This window comes from Oncorhynchus keta, chromosome 14 (assembly GCF_023373465.1).
Source record: "Oncorhynchus keta strain PuntledgeMale-10-30-2019 chromosome 14, Oket_V2, whole genome shotgun sequence".
In the NCBI taxonomy this organism is placed as follows: Eukaryota; Metazoa; Chordata; class Actinopteri; order Salmoniformes; family Salmonidae; genus Oncorhynchus; species Oncorhynchus keta.
This window is the reverse complement of record NC_068434.1, coordinates 27,522,994-27,541,190: the sequence shown is the minus strand read 5'-3', so window position 1 is coordinate 27,541,190 and position 18,197 is coordinate 27,522,994. Positions and strand designations below refer to the sequence as shown.

Sequence of the window (18,197 nt, the reverse complement as noted above, 5' to 3'; positions counted from 1 at the left end):
TGTCATCATGAACAGTGATACCCAACCCCAGCTCTCCCCTCTCCCACCCCTTCCACATATTCACTGAACTCATAGACGCGCCTCATCATGCACAATCACATTCCACAGCGTGCTGGATTGGTCCAAGCCAGGTGCCCATTCGTACAGGATGGTCCAAGCCAGGTGCCCATTCCTCCTGGACTGATCCAAGCCAGGTGCCCATTCCTCCTGGACTGGTCTTAGCCAGGTGCCCATTCGTACAGGATGGTCCTAGCCAGGTGCCCATTCGTACAGGATGGTCCTAGCCAGGTGCCCATTCATACAGGATGGTCCAAGCCAGGTGCCCATTCGTACTGGACTGGTCCTAGCCAGGTGCCCACTCCTCCTGGACTGATCCAAGCCAGGTGCCCATTCCTCCTGGACTGGTCTTAGCCAGGTGCCCATTCGTACTGGACTGGTCCTAGCCAGGTGCCCATTCGTACAGGATGGTCCTAGCCAGGTGCCCATTCGTACAGGATGGTCCAAGCCAGGTGCCCATTCGTACTGGACTGGTCCTAGCCAGGTGCCCACTCCTCCTGGACTGGTACTAGCCAGGTGCCCATTCGTACAGGATGGTCCTAGCCAGGTGTCCATTCGTACAGGATGGTCCAAGCCAGGTGCCCATTCGTACAGGATGGTCCAAGCCAGGTGCCCATTCGTACAGGATGGTCCTCGCCAGGTGTCCATTCGTACAGGATGGTCTTAGCCAGGTGCCCATTCGTACAGGATGGTCCAAGCCAGGTGCCCATTCGTACTGGACTGGTCCTAGCCAGGTGCCCATTCGTACAGGATGGTCCTAGCCAGGTGTCCATTCGTACTGGACTGGTCTTAGCCAGGTGCCCATTCGTACAGGATGGTCCTAGCCAGGTGTCCATTCGTACTGGACTGGTCTTAGCCAGGTGCCCATTCGTACTGGACTGGTCTTAGCCAGGTGCCCATTCGTACTGGACTGGTCCTAGCCAGGTGCCCACTCCTCCTGGACTGGTACTAGCCAGGTGCCCATTCGTACAGGATGGTCCTAGCCAGGTGTCCATTCGTACAGGATGGTCCAAGCCAGGTGCCCATTCGTACAGGATGGTCCTAGCCAGGTGTCCATTCGTACAGGATGGTCCTAGCCAGGTGTCCATTCGTACAGGATGGTCCAAGCCAGGTGCCCATTCGTACAGGATGGTCCGAGCCAGGTGCCCATTCATACTGGACTGGTCTTAGCCAGGTGCCCATTCGTACAGGACTGGTCTTAACCAGGTGCCCATTCATACAGGGCTGGTCTTAGCCAGGTGGCCATTCATACTGGACTGGTCCTAGCCAGGTGCCCATTCGTACAGGATGGTCCTAGCCAGGTGCCCATTCATACAGGGCTGGTCTTAGCCAGGTGGCCATTCATACTGGACTGGTCCTAGCCAGGTGCCCATTCATACTGGACTGGTTCGAGCCAGGTGCTCATTCATACTGGACTGGTTCGAGCCAGGTGCTCATTCATACTGGACTGGTCCTAGCCAGGTGCCCATTCATACAGGGCTGGTCTTAGCCAGGTGGCCATTCATACAGGGCTGGTCTTAGCCAGGTGCCCATTCATACAGGGCTGGTCTTAGCCAGGTGGCCATTCATACTGGACTGGTCCTAGCCAGGTGCTCATTCATACTGGACTGGTCCTAGCCAGGTGCCCATTCATACTGGACTGGTTCGAGCCAGGTGCTCATTCATACTGGACTGGTTCGAGCCAGGTGCTCATTCATGCTAGACTGGTCCTAGCCAGGTGGCCTTTCGTGTCATAGGAAAGCAGCCCAGACAAATAGGGAGAGCTAGCATGGCCAGTGGGGTGAAGAAAAGCATTCAAAATGGGGCTAGAGTGGTCTGCTCCCCATACAAATGGACATAGCAGTGATACCTAATCAATCTAGCGGGAGAGACGGGGGGTGGAGGGGAAGGAGATGGAGTGGTAGGGAATGGATGGGTAGGTGGTAGGGGTGAGGGGTAGGGGTGAGGGGATGGAGGGGTAGGGGATGGAGGGCTAGGTGGTAGGATGGGGAAGGGGATGGAGGGGTAGGTGGTAGGGGTGAGGGGATGGAGGGGTAGGGGATAGAGGGGTAGGTGGTAGAATGGGGAAGGGGTGGAGGGGTAGGGGATGGAGGGGTAGGGGTAGGATGGGGAAGGGGATGGAGGGGTAGGGGATGGAGGGGTAGGGGATAGGGGGGTAGGGGATGGAGGGGTAGGTGGTAAGGGTGAGGGGTAGGGGATGGAGGGGTAGGTGGTGAGGGGGGTGAAGGGTAGGGGATGGAGGGGTAGGTGGTAGGGGATGGAGGGATAGGTGGTAGGGGTGATGGGGGTAGGTGGTAGGGGTGAGGGGTAGGTGGGGATGGAGGGGTTGGTGGTAGGGGTGAGGGGTAGGTGGTAGGGCTGAGGGGTAGGGGATGGAGGTATAGGTGGTAGGGGTGAGTGGTAGGTGTTAGGGGTGAGGGGTAGGTGGTAGGGGTGAGGGGTAGGTGGTAGGGGTGAGGGGTAGGTGGTAGGGGATGGAGGGGTAGGGGATGGAGGGATAGGTGGTAGGGGATGGAGGGGTAGGTGGTAGGGGATGGAGGGGTAGGTGGTAGGGGATGGAGGGGTAGGTGGTAGGGGATGGATGGGTAGGTGGTAGGGGATGGAGGGGTAGGTGGTAGGGGATGGAGGGGTAGGTGGTAGGGGATGGATGGGTAGGTGGTAGGGGATGGAGGGGTAAGTGTGGGGAGGACAGACTGCTCCAAGCTTCCTAGTCTTTCACAGCTTCTGGTCAAGCTTCTCCCCACATCGGCACTGGAAGGCAACAGACAGGTCAGGGATATTATATATGAGAGAGAGAGGAGAGGGAGAGAGAGAAAGATAGAGAGGGGTTGAGGGAAGGGTAGAGGCTGGCATAGGGTCAGGCTGTGTTAAACAACCTGAGCTAGGGCTATGATTCTTATTAATCACAGACATACAGTAGAGATACAGTAGAGATACAGTAGAGATGCAGTAGAGATACAGTAGAGATGCAGTAGAGATGCAGTAGACATACAGTAGAGATACAGTAGAGATAAAATAAGGTTATCTACAGTGTGTCTCCAGACTCTCACCTTTAGCACCTGCTCTAGGTTCTCCAGTTTGCCTTGGAGCTGGGTCTTCTCCCGCAGGGCTGAATCTCTCTCCTGAGTCACAGCACCGAGGGTCTCTTTGAGCTGCTCATAGTCTGACTTCACCTGCACACACAGAGCACAACACAACACAGGTGTTTAACAAAAACGACTGATTTCAGCACTCAAAGAATAGCCCGCAATTACACAGAACATTTTTCTGAATGGCTGACTGGCTGGCTGGCTGGCTGGCTGGCTGGCTGGCTGGCTGGCTGGCTGACTGGCTGACTGGCTGACTGGCTGGCTGGCTGGCTGGCTGGCTGACTGGCTGGCTGGCTGGCTGACTGGCTGACTGGCTGACTGACTGGATAATGACAGCTACAGTATAATAATGGTGGAGTAATGAAACTGGGTCTGGGATCAACTACTGTATACATTTGTAATTTTTCGTTCTTATTCAAAAAGGAAACCTGAACAGAGTTAAGTGAATTAAGTTGTATTTCGTAATGCACTACTATAGCTATTGCTACTGTAAAATACAATTAGAAATAGGATGGCTGCCATGTAATCACATCATTTATACTAAGACTCACACAGAGAGGAAGGAGGCTGTAACACCAACAACAACACACAGAACTACTTCAGAGTCATTGGTCCATCTCCACACAGTGGTGGGGGGTGGGGGGGGGTTATGTCTGTAGAAGGATGAAAGGCATTGTTGTGTCTCAGCTAAGTTGGCCAGATAGGACTGAACCGTATGGTGGGATAGCAGATCGGAGGTGCCATTATATTACCATGCTCCGCCCCTTCTCAGTAGAGATGATGATAAGGAACACAAAGGTGCAGGCGAGGCGATGGAAGGTCTAATATCCGCCCATGCACCCTGCAGAGTGCTCCCCTCATATCCGCCTCAGAGATAACTCTGACGGATGGCTGTCTTGTCAGGACAGCCTAGTGTCCTGATAAGACATTAATAACCAGCATCTCCCTCCACAACTCCCTCCGCACCCAACAGCTACCCGACAATCAACTCCTCCAGGAAATTGCCTTAGTGTCGATACAGAGGACTTACGATGATTGATACAGAGGACCCCTGTCTTGGTGATATCAGCTGGGCAGGAAGGAAGGTCTGAGGTGTGAGGAGCTCACAGGGAGTGCTCTAATACTATCAGAGGCTCAGGGTTCTAGCCATGTTACAGATAAGACTGGAGACACTAGCAGCTTCAACATCAGCACTATGCTTATGGAAAATAAACACATTCATTTATAAACAGGAGAGCGAGAGAGGCCAGGGCAGCTCTGGCAGCATGCCACTGTGATGCAAACAGCCCTCTGATAAGACAGGAAGTGTAAAGACAGAGCCCAAGCCCACTGCCTTTTATTATGAAAACCCCTGATCATTTAGTCCATGGATCATCAACTTTGTCTAGAGCGGATGGTCATGGGACCGGAACATACAGTGGGGAGAACAAGTATTTGATACACTGCCGATTTTGCAGGTTTTCCTACTTACAAAGCATGTAGAGGTCTGTCATTTTTATCATAGGTACACTTCAACTGTGAGAGACGGAATCTAAAACAAAAATCCAAAAAATCACATTGTATGATTTTTAAGTCATTCATTTGCATTTTATTGCATGACATAAGTATTTGATACATTACATTTACATTTAAGTCATTTAGCAGACGCTCTTATCCAGAGCGACTTACAAATTGGTGCATTCCCCTTATGACATCCAGTGGAACAGCCACTTTACAATAGTGCATCTAAATCTTTTAAGGGGGGGGGGGGGAAGGATTACTTTATCCTATCCTAGGTATCCCTTAAAGAGGTGGGGTTTCAGGTCAGAAAAGCAGAACTTTATATTTGGTACAGAAACCTTTGTTTGCAATTACAGAGGTCATACGTTTCCTGTAGTTCTTGACCAGGTTTGCACACACTGCAGCAGGTATTTTGGCCCACTCCTCCACACAGACCTTCTCCAGATCCTTCAGGTTTCGGGGCTGTCGCTGGTCAATACGGACATTCAGCTACCTCCAAAGATGTTCTATTGGGTTCAAGTCTGGAGACTGGCTAGGCCACTCCAGGACCTTGAGATGCTTCTTACGGAGCCACTCCTTAGTTGTCCTGGCTGTGTGTTTCGGGGGGTCGTTGTCATGCTGGAAGACCCAGCCACGACCCATCTTCTATGCTCTTACTGAGGGAAGGAGGTTGTTGGCCAAGATCTCGCGATACATGGCCCCATCCATCCTCCCCTCAATACGGTGCAGTCGTCCTGTCCCCTTTGCAGAAAAGCCTTCCTAAAGAATGATGTTTCCACCTCCATGCTTCACGGTTGGGATGGTGTTCTTGGGGTTGTACTTATCCTTCTTCTTCCTCCAAACACGGCAAGTGGAGTTTAGACCAAAAAGCTCTATTTTTGTCTCATAAGATCACATGACCTTCTCCCATTCCTCCTCTGGATCATTCAGATGGTTAATGGCAAAAATACATTTAAACTCAGGTTTTCACAATTCCTGACATTTAATCCCAGTAAAAATTCCCTGTTTTAGATCAGTTAGTATCATCACTTTATTTTAAGAATGTGAAATGTCAGAATAATCGTAGAGAGAATTATTTATTTCAGTTTTATTTATTTCATCACATTCCCAGTGGGTCAGAAGTTTACATACACTAAATTAGTACTTGGTAGCATTGCCTTTAAATTGTTTAACTTGGGTCAAACGTTTCGGGTAGCCTTCCACAAGCTTCCCACAATAGGTTGGGTGGATTTCGGCCCATTACTCCTTACAGAGCTGGTGTAACTGAGTCAGGTTTGTAAGCCTCCTTGCTCGCACACGCTTTTTCAGTTCTACCCACACATTTTCTCTAGGATTGAGGTCAGGGCTTTGTGATGGCCACCCCAAAACCTTGACTTTGTTGTCATTAAACCATTTTGCCACAACTTTGGAAGTATGCTTGGGGTCATTGTCCATTTGGAAGACGTTGAGATGACGTTGAGATGTTGCTTCAATATATCCACATAATTTTCCTCCCTCAAGAAACCATCTATTTTGTGAAGTGCACCAGTGCCTCCTGCAGCAAAGCACCCCCACAACATGATGCTGCCACCCCCGTGCTTCACGGTTGGGATGGTGTTCTTTGGCTTGCAGGCCGCCCCCTTTTTCCTCCAAACATAACGATGGTCATTATGGCCAAACAGTTCTATTTTTGTTTCATCAGACCAGAGGACATTTCTTCAAAAAGTATGATCTTTGTCTCCATGTTTCGTTTTAAACCGTAGTCTGGCTTTTTTATGGCAGTTTTGGAGCAGTGGCTTCTTCCTTGCTGAGCGGCCTTTCAGGTTATGTCGATATAGGACTCGTTTTACTGATGATATAGATACTTTTGTACCTGTTTCCTCCAGCATCTTCACAAGGTCATTTGCTATTGTTCTGTGATTGAGTTGCACTTTTCGCAGTACATTCATCTCTAGGAGACAGAAAGCGTCTCCTTTCTGAGTGGTATGATGGCTGCGTGGTCCCATGGTGTTTATACTTGTGTACTATTGTTTGTACAGATGAACGTGGTACCTTCAGGCGTTTGGAAATTGCTCCCAAGGATGAACCAGACTTGTGGTTGTCTACAATTTTTTTTCTGAGGTCATGGCTGATTTCTTTTGATTTTCCTATAATGTCAAGCAGAGGCACTGACTTTGAAGGTAGGTCTTGAAATACATCCACAGGTACACCTCCAATTGACTCAAATGATGTCAATTAGCCTATCAGAAGCTTCTAAAGCCATGACATCATTTTCTGTAATTTTCCAATCTGTTTAAAGGCTCAGTCAACTTAGTGTATGTAAACTTCTCACCCACTATAATTGTGATACAGTGAACTGTAAGTTAAATAATCTGTCTGTAAACAATTGTTGGAAAAATTACTTGTGTCATGCACCAAGTAAATGTACTAACCGACTTGCCAAAACTATAGTTTGTTAACAAGAAATTTGTGGAGTAGTTGAGAAACAAGTTTTAATGACTCCAACCTAAGTGTATGTAAACTTCCGACTTCAACTGTATATATGATCACGTCATGTCTCTCTACATGTGAATAGATTTCTTAAATTAAAAGGACTTGGAGCTGATCTCCTGGTCTTTCCATTAATGAAAGAAAAGAACAGACAAATAAATAAATGGGGGGGCTACAGAAAACTTGGGGGCCAAATAAAACCACCCGCGGGGGTCGCCAGCTGGGGAACCCTGATTTAGTCCCAGTCACATTTAGTCCCAGTCCCAGAGAGTGGAATGGAGTGAACCCCTGAGACGGTGTGCGGAGGTTTCATTGTGTAGTCATAAATCATAGCAGCACATTGTAGCCACAGATAGAACAAACAGCCAGATATTTCACTGAATGTATAAATCTAAAGCATCCGGTTGGCATTTCCCCTCACTACCAAATATGGTGATGAGAGGAAGACGAGTGGCCGGCAGTGAAAGAAGATTCAACATTTGACCTCAATATAGTTTTCTGTTCCCAAAACTAGAACGTTAAGAACAGAGTGGACTAAGTTTTGTAGACTTTACCCTTCGCCAAAGTAAAAAATGGTGTTGTTTGGAAGGAGTGCAAGGGCGGATTGAGTTATTGCACATGTGCAAGTCACAGAGTAAGTGTTCCCTAATGGAAATATACAAATATATGCAGAACACAGTAAATATGATCTCACTAGCTCATGCTGTGCTCTGCCCAAATCCTTCCTTGTTCTGCCCGCTATGATTAATTTGCTCCATTGGAAATGACAGGCTGTGGTTTATATTGGGTTAGTTATTGTCTTTTTATTATTAGTTAGACTGTCTTGTACACATTCAGAGCTAAAAGCAGAATTGCAGTAAAAAAAGTGTAGATTGAAGTCTAGTCTTGACAGGTTCAGGTGATGCCTGCTCTTGGTGATGTCTCTACTCTTGACAGGTTCAGATGGTGCCTGCTCTTGGTGATGTCTCTACTCTTGACAGGTTCAGATAGTGCCTGCTCTTGGTGATGTCTCTACTCTTGACAGGTTCAGATGGTGCCTGCTCTTGGTGATGACAGGTTCAGATGGTGCCTGCTCTTGGTGATGTCTCTACTCTTGACAGGTTCAGATGGTGCCTGCTCTTGGTGATGTCTCTACTCTTGACAGGTTCAGATGGTGCCTGCTCTTGGTGATGTCTCTACTCTTGACAGGTTTACATTGTGCCTGCCCTTGGTGATGTCTCTACTCTTGACAGGTTCAGATGGTGCCTGCTCTTGGTGATGTCTCTACTCTTGACAGGTTCAGATGGTGCCTGCTCTTGGTGATGTCTCTACTCTTGACAGGTTCAGGTGATGCCTGCTCTTGGTGATGTCTCTACTCTTGACAGGTGCAGGTGATGCCTGCTCTTGGTGATGTCTCTACTCTTGACAGGTTCAGGTGATGCCTGCTCTTGGTGATGTCTCTACTCTTGACAGGTGCAGGTGATGCCTGCTCTTGGTGATGTCTCTAATCTTGACAGGTTCAGGTGATGCCTGCTCTTGGTGATGTCTCTACTCTTGACAGGTTCTGGTGATGCCTGCTCTTGGTGATGTCTATACTCTTGACAGGTTCAGATGGTGCCTGCTCTTGGTGATGACAGGTTCAAATGGTGCCTGCTCTTGGTGATGTCTCTACTCTTGACAGGTTCAGATGGTGCCTGCTCTTGGTGATGACAGGTTCAGATGGTGTCTGCTCTTGGTGATGTCTCTAGTCTTGACAGGTTCAGATGGTGCCTGCTATTGGTGGTGTCTCTAGTCTTGACAGGTTCAGATGGTGCCTGCTCTTGGTGATGTCTCTACTCTTGACAGGTTCAGATGGTGCCTGCTCTTGGTGATGTCTCTCCTCTTGACAGGTTCAGATGGTGTCTGCTATTGGTAATGTCTCTCCTCTTGACAGGTTCAGATGGTGCCTGCTATTGGTAATGTCTCTCCTCTTGACAGGTTCAGATGGTGCCTGCTCTTGGTGATGTCTCTAGTCTTGACAGGTTCAGATGGTGCCTGCTATTGGTGGTGTCTCTAGTCTTGACAGGTTCAGATGGTGCATGCTTTTGGTGATGTCTCTAGTCTTGACAGGTTCAGATGGTGCCTGCTTTTGGTGATGTCTCTAGTCTTGACAGGTTCAGATGGTGCCTGCTCTTGGTTAAGGTAATTTTGCTGGCAGCCCAGTTGGATGGTACAAAGGAAGGACAGGTTTGATGATGATGGTGGTGCTTGAGTTAAGCTTGCTGGTCCTGATGTTGATTGCAGTCCTCAGCGCTCTGTAGCAACTGTACGACTCCTCTACTAGCAATGTGTAGCACCAACTTGGGTGATACTTCTTCTTCTGATGCTGATGCTGATGCGCTCGACCCCGCCCTGTGCAACTGGGTACGGGACTTCCTGACGGGCCGCCCCCAGGTGGTGAGGGTAGGCAACAACATTTCCACCCCGCTGATCCTCAACACTGGGGCCCCACAAGGGTGCGTTCTGAGCCCTCTCCTGTACTCCCTGTTCACCCACGACTGCGTGGCCACGCACGCCTCCAACTCAATCATCAAGTTTGCGGACGACACAACAGTGGTAGGCTTGATTACCAACAACGACGAGATGGCCTACAGGGAGGAGGTGAGGGCCCTCAGAGTGTGGTGTCAGGAAAATAACCTAACACTCAACGTCAACAAAACTAAGGAGATGATTGTGGACTTCAGGAAACAGCAGAGGGAACACCCCCCTATCCACATTGATGGGACAGTAGTGGAGAGGGTAGTAAGTTTTAAGTTCCTCGGCGTACACATCACAGACAAACTGAATTGGTCCACCCACACAGACAGCATCGTGAAGAAGGCGCAGCAGCGCCACTTCAACCTCAGGAGGCTGAAGAAATTCGGCTTGTCACCAAAAGCACTCACAAACTTCTACAGATGCACAATCGAGAGCATCCTGTCGGGCTGTATCACCGCCTGGTACGGCAACTGCTCCGCCCACAACCGTAAAGCTCTCCAGAGGGTAGTGAGGTCTGCACAACGCATCACTGGGGGCAAACTACCTGCCCTCCAGGACACCTACACCACCCGATGTCACAGGAAGGCCATAAAAATCATCAAGGACAACAACCACCCGAGCCACTGCCTGTTCACCCCGCTATCATCCAGAAGGTGAGGTCAGTACAGGTGCATCAAAGCTGGGACCGAGAGACTGAAAAACAGCTTCTATCTCAAGGCCATCAGACTGTTAAACAGCCACCACTAACATTGAGTGGGAGCTGCCAACACACTGACTCAACTCCAGCCACTTTAATAATGGGAATTGATGGGAAATGATGTAAAATATATCACTAGCCACTTTAAACAATGCTACCTAATATAATGTTTACATACCCTACATTATTCATCTCATATGTATATACTGTACTCTATATCATCTACTGCATCTTTATGTAATACATGTATCACTAGCCACTTTAACTATGTCACTTTGTTTACATATGTAACGGATGTGAAACGGCTAGTTTAGTTAGCGGTGTGCGCTAAATAGCGTTTCAATCGGTTACATCACTTGCTCTGAGACCTTGAAGTAGTAGTTCCCCTTGCTCTGCAAGGGCCGCGGCTTTTGTGGAGCGATGGGTAACGATGCTTCGTGGGTGACTGTTGTTGATGTGTGCAGAAGGTCCCTGGTTCGCGCCCGGGTATGGGCGAGGGGACGGTTTAAAATTATACTGTTACATTGATGCTGTTGACCTGGATTACTGGTTGCTGCGGGAAAAAAAAGGAGGAAGGTCAAAAGGGGGGTGAGTGTAACGGATGTGAAACGGCTAGCTTAGTTAGCGGTGTGCGCTAAATAGCGTTTCAATCGGTTACGTCACTTGCTCTGAGACCTTGAAGTAGTAGTTCCCCTTGCTCTGCAAGGGCCGTGGCTTTTGTGGAGCGATGGGTAACGATGCTTCGAGGGTGACTGTTGTCGATGTGTGCAGAGGGTCCCTGGTTCGCGCCCGGGTATGGGCGAGGGGACGGTTTAAAAAAATTATACTGTTACACATACTCATCTCATATGTATATACTGCACTCAATACCATCTACTGTATTTTGCCTATGCCGCTCTGTACCATCACTCACTCATATATCTTTATGTACATATTCTGATCCCCTTACACTTGTGTCTATAAGGTAGTAGTTTTGGAATTGTTAGCTAGATTACTTGTTGGTTATTACTGCATTGTCGGAAGTAGAAGCACAAGCATTTCGCTACACTCACATTAACATCTGCTAACCATGTGTATGTGACAAATAAAATTTGATTTGATTAAAAGCTCACCAAACATCAGTCCAGTATATAAATGCACCCTCATACTATGAGGTGGTGCTGTGCATCACTTGAATGCAGTGGACAGTTAGCTATAGAGCTAGTTTAGCAAACCAAACAAATCCATCTGCCATAAATTCTGCTACTCTGTTGGTCAAGGCAACTAAATATATTAAATCAAAATTCAATGAGTTATCAAACAAATAATTAAATAAATCATTTCAAAACACTTAAATCAGCTAAATATGTACAATGTTTACAGGAGCTCTCAAACTACGCTGCCATTACAGCACCATGGCAACCATCTGTGGTGTGGCTTTCTCTCCTACAGTACCTACCTGCTCATTCTGGACTGCTTTTTTGCTATTGTTGAACAAGTGATGACTCAAGTGCTTTTTCTCCTTGAGAACATCTTGAAGCTCATGCTCCTGGACAGAGAGGGAAGAGAGAGCAGATAGAGAACAGTGTTTAGACCTCAGAGGAAAGGAGCTCCTGATTATGCCAGTAGAGTAAGCTGCTGCTGTACTCAACAGAGCAGACGTGTTTCAGCCATAGGTTCTGCATTATTCATCCACTGGTGGTTTGCTCATCTGTCCTAGGAAGCATCCCACTGGGCACGCACTGGTTGAATCAACGTTGCGTCCACATTATTGAAATGAAATGACGTAGAACCAACGTGGAATAGACATTGATCTGATGCCTGTGCCCAGTGGGATGACTAAAGGAACAACATGCCAACATAAACCAACATTTTCATGGCAGTTTACATAAAAACACAAATGCCAGATCTTACTGCAATGCGTTAGATGTAGTTGGTGGGAAGTGAAACAGATGGAAAAAATAGCATATTTAACCAAGTAATGTTTCCACTGACACCGAATGCAAATAAGATTAGCATTTTTATTCCCACTCTAGACACTCATGGCATCCCCCCCACCCTTCTTCCCACTAAGTGTGTCAGGGGGAGATTAAAAACATCCATTCATTGCAGAGGAGGAAAACGTAATTAGATTCAATCAACAGCCATGAGGGTGCCGCAGATGCAATTTGGAGTGTCAACTGAAGAACTTCTCTCTTTTGTGATGTGCAGTTCACTTTAACTACAGCGGCAGGCAAAGCAAAGGCAGTGTTGTTTTGCAAGGATCTAAGAATCCTTCGCCGCTCATGCACGATAGATGAACTTTAAGTACAGTGTGTCTTTAAATGGCTATTGACAGTGCACGGTGTTGTCCTGGAATCTTCTGCTGTTTTACTTATGAAGGTCAGACATGTTGGTATAGAGGACACATGTGAACTGTAAAGACACTCACATACCAGCACAGAGGCACACACGCGTACACACACACACACACACACACACACACACACACACACACACACACACACACACACACACACACACACACACACACACACACACACACACACACACACACACACACACACACACACACACACACACACACACACACACACAGACCTCGAAGCCAGTTCCGCAATGTTTTTTAATTCTACCCCTCTAACCAGGGACTGATTTAGACCTGGGACACCAGGTGGGTGCAATTCATTATCAAGTAGAACAGAAAACCAGCAGGCTTCGGACTTCGTACGGTAAGAATTGAATACCCCTGCCCTAGATCATAACACATAAGACAGGAGAAATGGCCATCTGAGTGCAGAGGGGGCACACTTTAAAGAGACATGTGACACCACTGTGTTCTGCAGAAGTCCGGTTGTACTTCCATTCATTTCAATTCTCTCTCATCAAAAAACATTGGTGTTTCAAACTGCATCAATTCATTCAAGTCAATTTCAATCTTTCCTGTATAAGCACGTTTGCATTGGTATTTCAATACACGTATATGGATCCCTTCAACTCAGAGCTGGTGTAGGTTGGCTTTCTGAAGGACACAGGTCCAAGTGTACATGTATATGAAGTGAGACCAACTGAAAACCAAACAGAGGTGCTGCTGCATCGTTAATGCTGAGTGAGGAGTCATCATAACAATAAGAGACAGTGTATGCTCTGAATGCACAACATCCACTAGCTCCATCTCTGCCAAGCTGAGGCTAGCAACACCGGAGAGATTGGCAGAGTGAGATGTTCTAGCTACACCCAATACTCTGATTATTCATTTCACTGAATGATTTGTAATGCTTGTAGATTGTCTGAAAAATACCGTAGTGAACAGGCAAACCAGACAATAGCTGGAATTCCCAGTCTTCTCACAATGTTTGGATGTAATTTGCAATGGGCAGGCCGACTAGTTATCAATCTTCCATAAACTTTGGCTTGACTAATAACTATATAAAATGACAAAGAGCAAATGAAGACAATGACGCCGGGTATATCTGTGCCACAAAATAAATTGTGTATTTGAAGCTTTGCAAATGGGGAGGTCATAAAAATGTATTATATTAATTTTTCAGGGTGGATTCAAGGAAGCCTTGTGAATAATGTATTTAGACTAAGGCTCAGAGGGTAATTAGGCACATGTGCGGAATAACTGAATCTGCCCTACTGTCAAAAGACTATCAGAGAGGAGCCAGCCATCCAGCCGACCATGTGTGTAACCAGACAAAGACAGTGGCTGGATTGAGGCTGGGTGGACACTGTTCTGGGTGGCTAATTAGACCAGGGCTGAGGAATGGACTCTCTTCCTCTCCACCAAGCAGCCAACACTGACCTTTCTAAGAGGGGCACTGTCCTTCTCCTGTGTTCTTAGTCAGATGACTGTTCATGGGCAATTCCATGGTAACGGAATTAGCTGCGACCAACTTTCCCTCTAAACTGCAGGCGGAGGCGCAGATTTACCGCGCAGCTCCCCAAACAGCCGCACAGAAGACATAACAGCCCACATAAATAAGCAAAAGTTTGAACATCACTCAACTTTCTAGAGCTGTGGTCACCAACCAGTCAATCGCGATCAACTGGTCGATCTCCAAGGCATTTCGGGCAGGCAAACTGTTGCCATTTCTAACTATTTCATGTGTCTGAAGGTAAACTCAACCTTCCCGGCAGGCCCAGAGAGCATATCAAGTGCACTTTAGGCCTACCGCTGGCCAATCGGATGGCTCAGATTACCGTGTCGGCAGTAATGTATCAGGCATAAAAGAAAGCGAAGAGCTGCTGTTTTTATGAGTAAACTCATGTTTAAATTCTTACTCAGCACTGTCAACACTTTGTATTCAACACTTTTATAAGCCATAAAATTCCTGTTCTTCCTATTTTCTGTCAGCACTGCAGCAGTGAAAGGCGCTGCCTGGTCACTCTGACGTCTGCCTTTATCCATGCAGCATATATGATGATACGGCCTCTGCAGACGTCAGGGCATTCATACTTCTAGCGCTTCACCGAGCAGCGCAGAGCTGTTGTGAAGGAAGTTGTCAAGGAAGTGAGTTTATACAGGACTTCCCGCCCTCACCTACCGTCAACCAATCATGACAACGCGGAGCTACAGTGGGAAGAAAACATATGTGAACCCCTTCGAATTACCTGAAGTTCTGCATAAATTGGTCATAAAACTTTATCTGATCTTCATCTAAGTAACAACAATAGACAAACAGTCTGCTTAAAGTAATAACACACAAACAATTATAAAGGTTCATGTATTTAATGAACACACTGTGTAAACAGTGCAGGATGGGAAAAATATTTATTAACAGGTTGACCCTCCTTTGGCAGCAATAACCTCAACCAAACGTTTTCTGGAGTTGCGGATCAGACCTGCACAATCAGACCTCCTGTCAGGAGGAATTTTGGACCATTCCTCTTTATAAAACCGTTTCAGTTACACAATATTCTTGGGATGTCTGGTGTGAACCACTCTCTTGAGGTCATGCCACAGCATCTCAATCGTGTTGAGGTCAGGACTGACTGGGCCACTCCAGAAGGCATATTTTCTTCTCTTCAAGCCATTCTGATGATTTACTTCTGTCATTTGGGTTGTTGTCCTGTTGCATCACCTAACTTCTGTTGAGCTTCAATTGGCTAACAGATAGCCTTACATTCTTCTGCAAAATGTCTTGATAATCTTGGGAATTAATTTTCCCACCGATGATAGCAAGCTGTCCAGGCCCCGAGGCAGCAAAGCAGCACCAAACCATGACGCTCCTTCCACCATACTTTACAGTTGGGATGAGGTTTTGATGTTGGTGTGCTGTGCCTTTTTTTCTCCACACATAGTGTTGTGTGTTCCTTCCAAACAACACAACTTTAGTTTAATCTGTCCACAGAATATTTTGCCAGTAGCACTGTGGAACATCCAGGTGCTATTTTGCAAACTTCAGATGTGCAGCAATGTTTTTTTGGACAGCAGTGGCTTCTTCCATGTTGTCCTCCAATGGTCACCATTCTTGTTTAGTGTTTTACGTATCGTAGACTCGTCAGCAGAGATATTAGCATCTTCCAGAGATTTCTGTAAGTCTTTAGCTGACACTCTAGGATTCATATTAAACTCATTGAGCATTCTGCACTGTGCTTTTGCAGTCATCTTTGCAGGACGGACACTCCTAGGGAGAGTAGCAACAGTGCTGAAATTTTACAATTTATAGACAATTTGTCTTACCGTGGACTGACTTTAAGAGATATTTTTGTAACCCTTTCTAGCTTTATGCAAGGCAGCAATTAATCGTATGTCTTCTGAAATCTATTTTGTTTGAGGCATGGTTCAGATCAGACAATGCTTCTTGTGAATAGCAAACTCATATTTTGTGAGTGTTTTTTATGGGGCAGGGCAGCTCTAACCAAAAACTCCAATCTCGTCTCATTGATTCGACTCCAGGTTAGTTGACTGCTGACTTCAATTAGCTTTTGAAGAAGTCATTAGCCTAGGGGTTCACATACTTTACCAACCTACACTGTGAATGTTTAAATGATGCATTCAATATAGACAAGAAAAATACAATTATTTGTGTTATTAGTTTAAGCAAACTATGTTTGTCTATTGTTGTGACTTAGATAAAGATCAGATCAAATTCTATGTCACATTTATGCAGAAATCCAGGTAATTCCAAAGGGTTCACATACTTTTTCTTGCCCCTGTATATGGAGCACTCTGCATTGTTACAACATCTGAGAGCCGCACAGCGACGCGGTACAGAGCTCAAATTGTTCTCTGCGTGCCTCCGGAGGCTATTGCGTCACACCATCCATACGGCCCCTCCGAACACAGTTGGATCAAGCATACAGGTAATTGGCTGTTGTGAATGAACAGGAAAGTGTATCTATTGGCTTGCGTTGTTGTTATTATTAGTGGCTTGGGTCTTTTTAACATCGAGGAATATTTAACTTTCTCTGTTCATAGTAGTAACCAAATGAATGTGTTTATGAGACAGAAATAATGCAGTGCGACGTGAGTTTTGCCATCAGGTGGAAGACCGTGTCCCTTTTTGGTCAGTGTCAGTGGAGGAAAGGGAGAACGGAGGGATGTTGAGAGGCGGACCCTCAGTCTGCTGCTCTCTCCCTCCGCTGAGACTGACCATCAGATGCAGGCTCCATCAGCCCAGTAAAATACAAATAAAAATCAGATTATTTAAATGTATGCTCACTCAGCTGTGACTCACAAGTAAAACAACAATGGATGTATTACCAGTGTGATCATATAGCCTACCTCAAATTGTGAAATAGATTTTTTTTTAATGGCCGAAACAGCAATGCATTGACAGGGCAATTCAAGCAAAGCCAATATGCGGTGATAATGTATTGGGCTTATAGCTTACTGCACAAACATTGTTCTTTGTGTTTGTAAACAATTCCTGAATAGTGGAGTGTTCAGATGTAAAATAGCCTTCATGACCACAGAAACATGCTGCATTTCACATGTCAAAATATCAGTTCATCTGTGAGAGAGAAATACACACATCAACATATCAGCTCATCTGTGAAAGACAAATACACACACCAACATATCAGTTTATCTGTGAGAGAGAAATAAACACACACCCGTGGGAGAAAACATATCAACAACCATGCTGCTAACAAATTCCTCTGTTTCCCATCTGTATGCTGTATGCCAAACCATGGTGACATTACAAACCCTTACCAAGAAGATTACTATGAGGCCAATAGCTAGATTAAGTCAAATGATCAACTTGTATTAGTCACATACACATGGTTAGCAGATGCTATTGCGAGTGTAGCGAAATGCTTGTGCTTCTAGTTCTGATAGTACAGCAATATCTAACAAGTACTCTAACAATTCCACAACAAATACATAATACACACACATCTAAGTAAAGGAATGGAATAAGAATATATACATGTAAATATATTGATGAGCAATGACTGTGAGACAGGCAAGATGGAATAGATGGTATAAAATACAGTATATACATAAGAGATGAGTAATGCAAGATATGTAAACATTAAAGTGATATTATTCAAGTGGTATTATTAAATCAAATCAAATTGTATTGGTCACATACACGTGGTTAGTAGATGTTATTGCGGGTGTAGCGTAATGCTTGTGCTTCTAGCGCCAAAAGTGCAGTAATATCGAAGTAATATCCAAGTTTCACAACATGTACCCCAAATACATGTAAATCTAAGTAAGGAATGGATTAAGAATATACATACAGTGGGGCAAAAAATAATTTAGTCAGCCACCAATTGTGCAAGTTCTCCCACTTAAAAAGTTGAGAGAGGCCTGTAATTTTCATCATAGGTACACTTCAACTATGACAGACAAAATGAGAAGAAAAAAAATCCAGAAAATCACATTGTAGGATTTTTATGAAGGTATTTGCAAATTATGGTGGAAAATAAGTAAGTAGAGAGCTAGCAGGCCG

General features: G+C 46.0%; 1 protein-coding gene across 1 annotated transcript in view; it reads right to left on the bottom strand.

Moving 5' to 3' along the window:
• LOC118394053 (RIMS-binding protein 2-like) overlaps positions 1–18,197 on the bottom strand; it is a 126,009-nt gene that overhangs the window by 41,063 nt on the left and 66,749 nt on the right. Inside the window, exons 3-4 of the mRNA XM_052461453.1 lie at positions 11,747–11,836; positions 3,108–3,230 (exon numbers count right to left, since the gene is read on the bottom strand). The gene's annotated coding sequence lies outside the window, so the exon portion shown is untranslated. The remainder of the gene's footprint in view (positions 1–3,107; positions 3,231–11,746; positions 11,837–18,197) is intronic.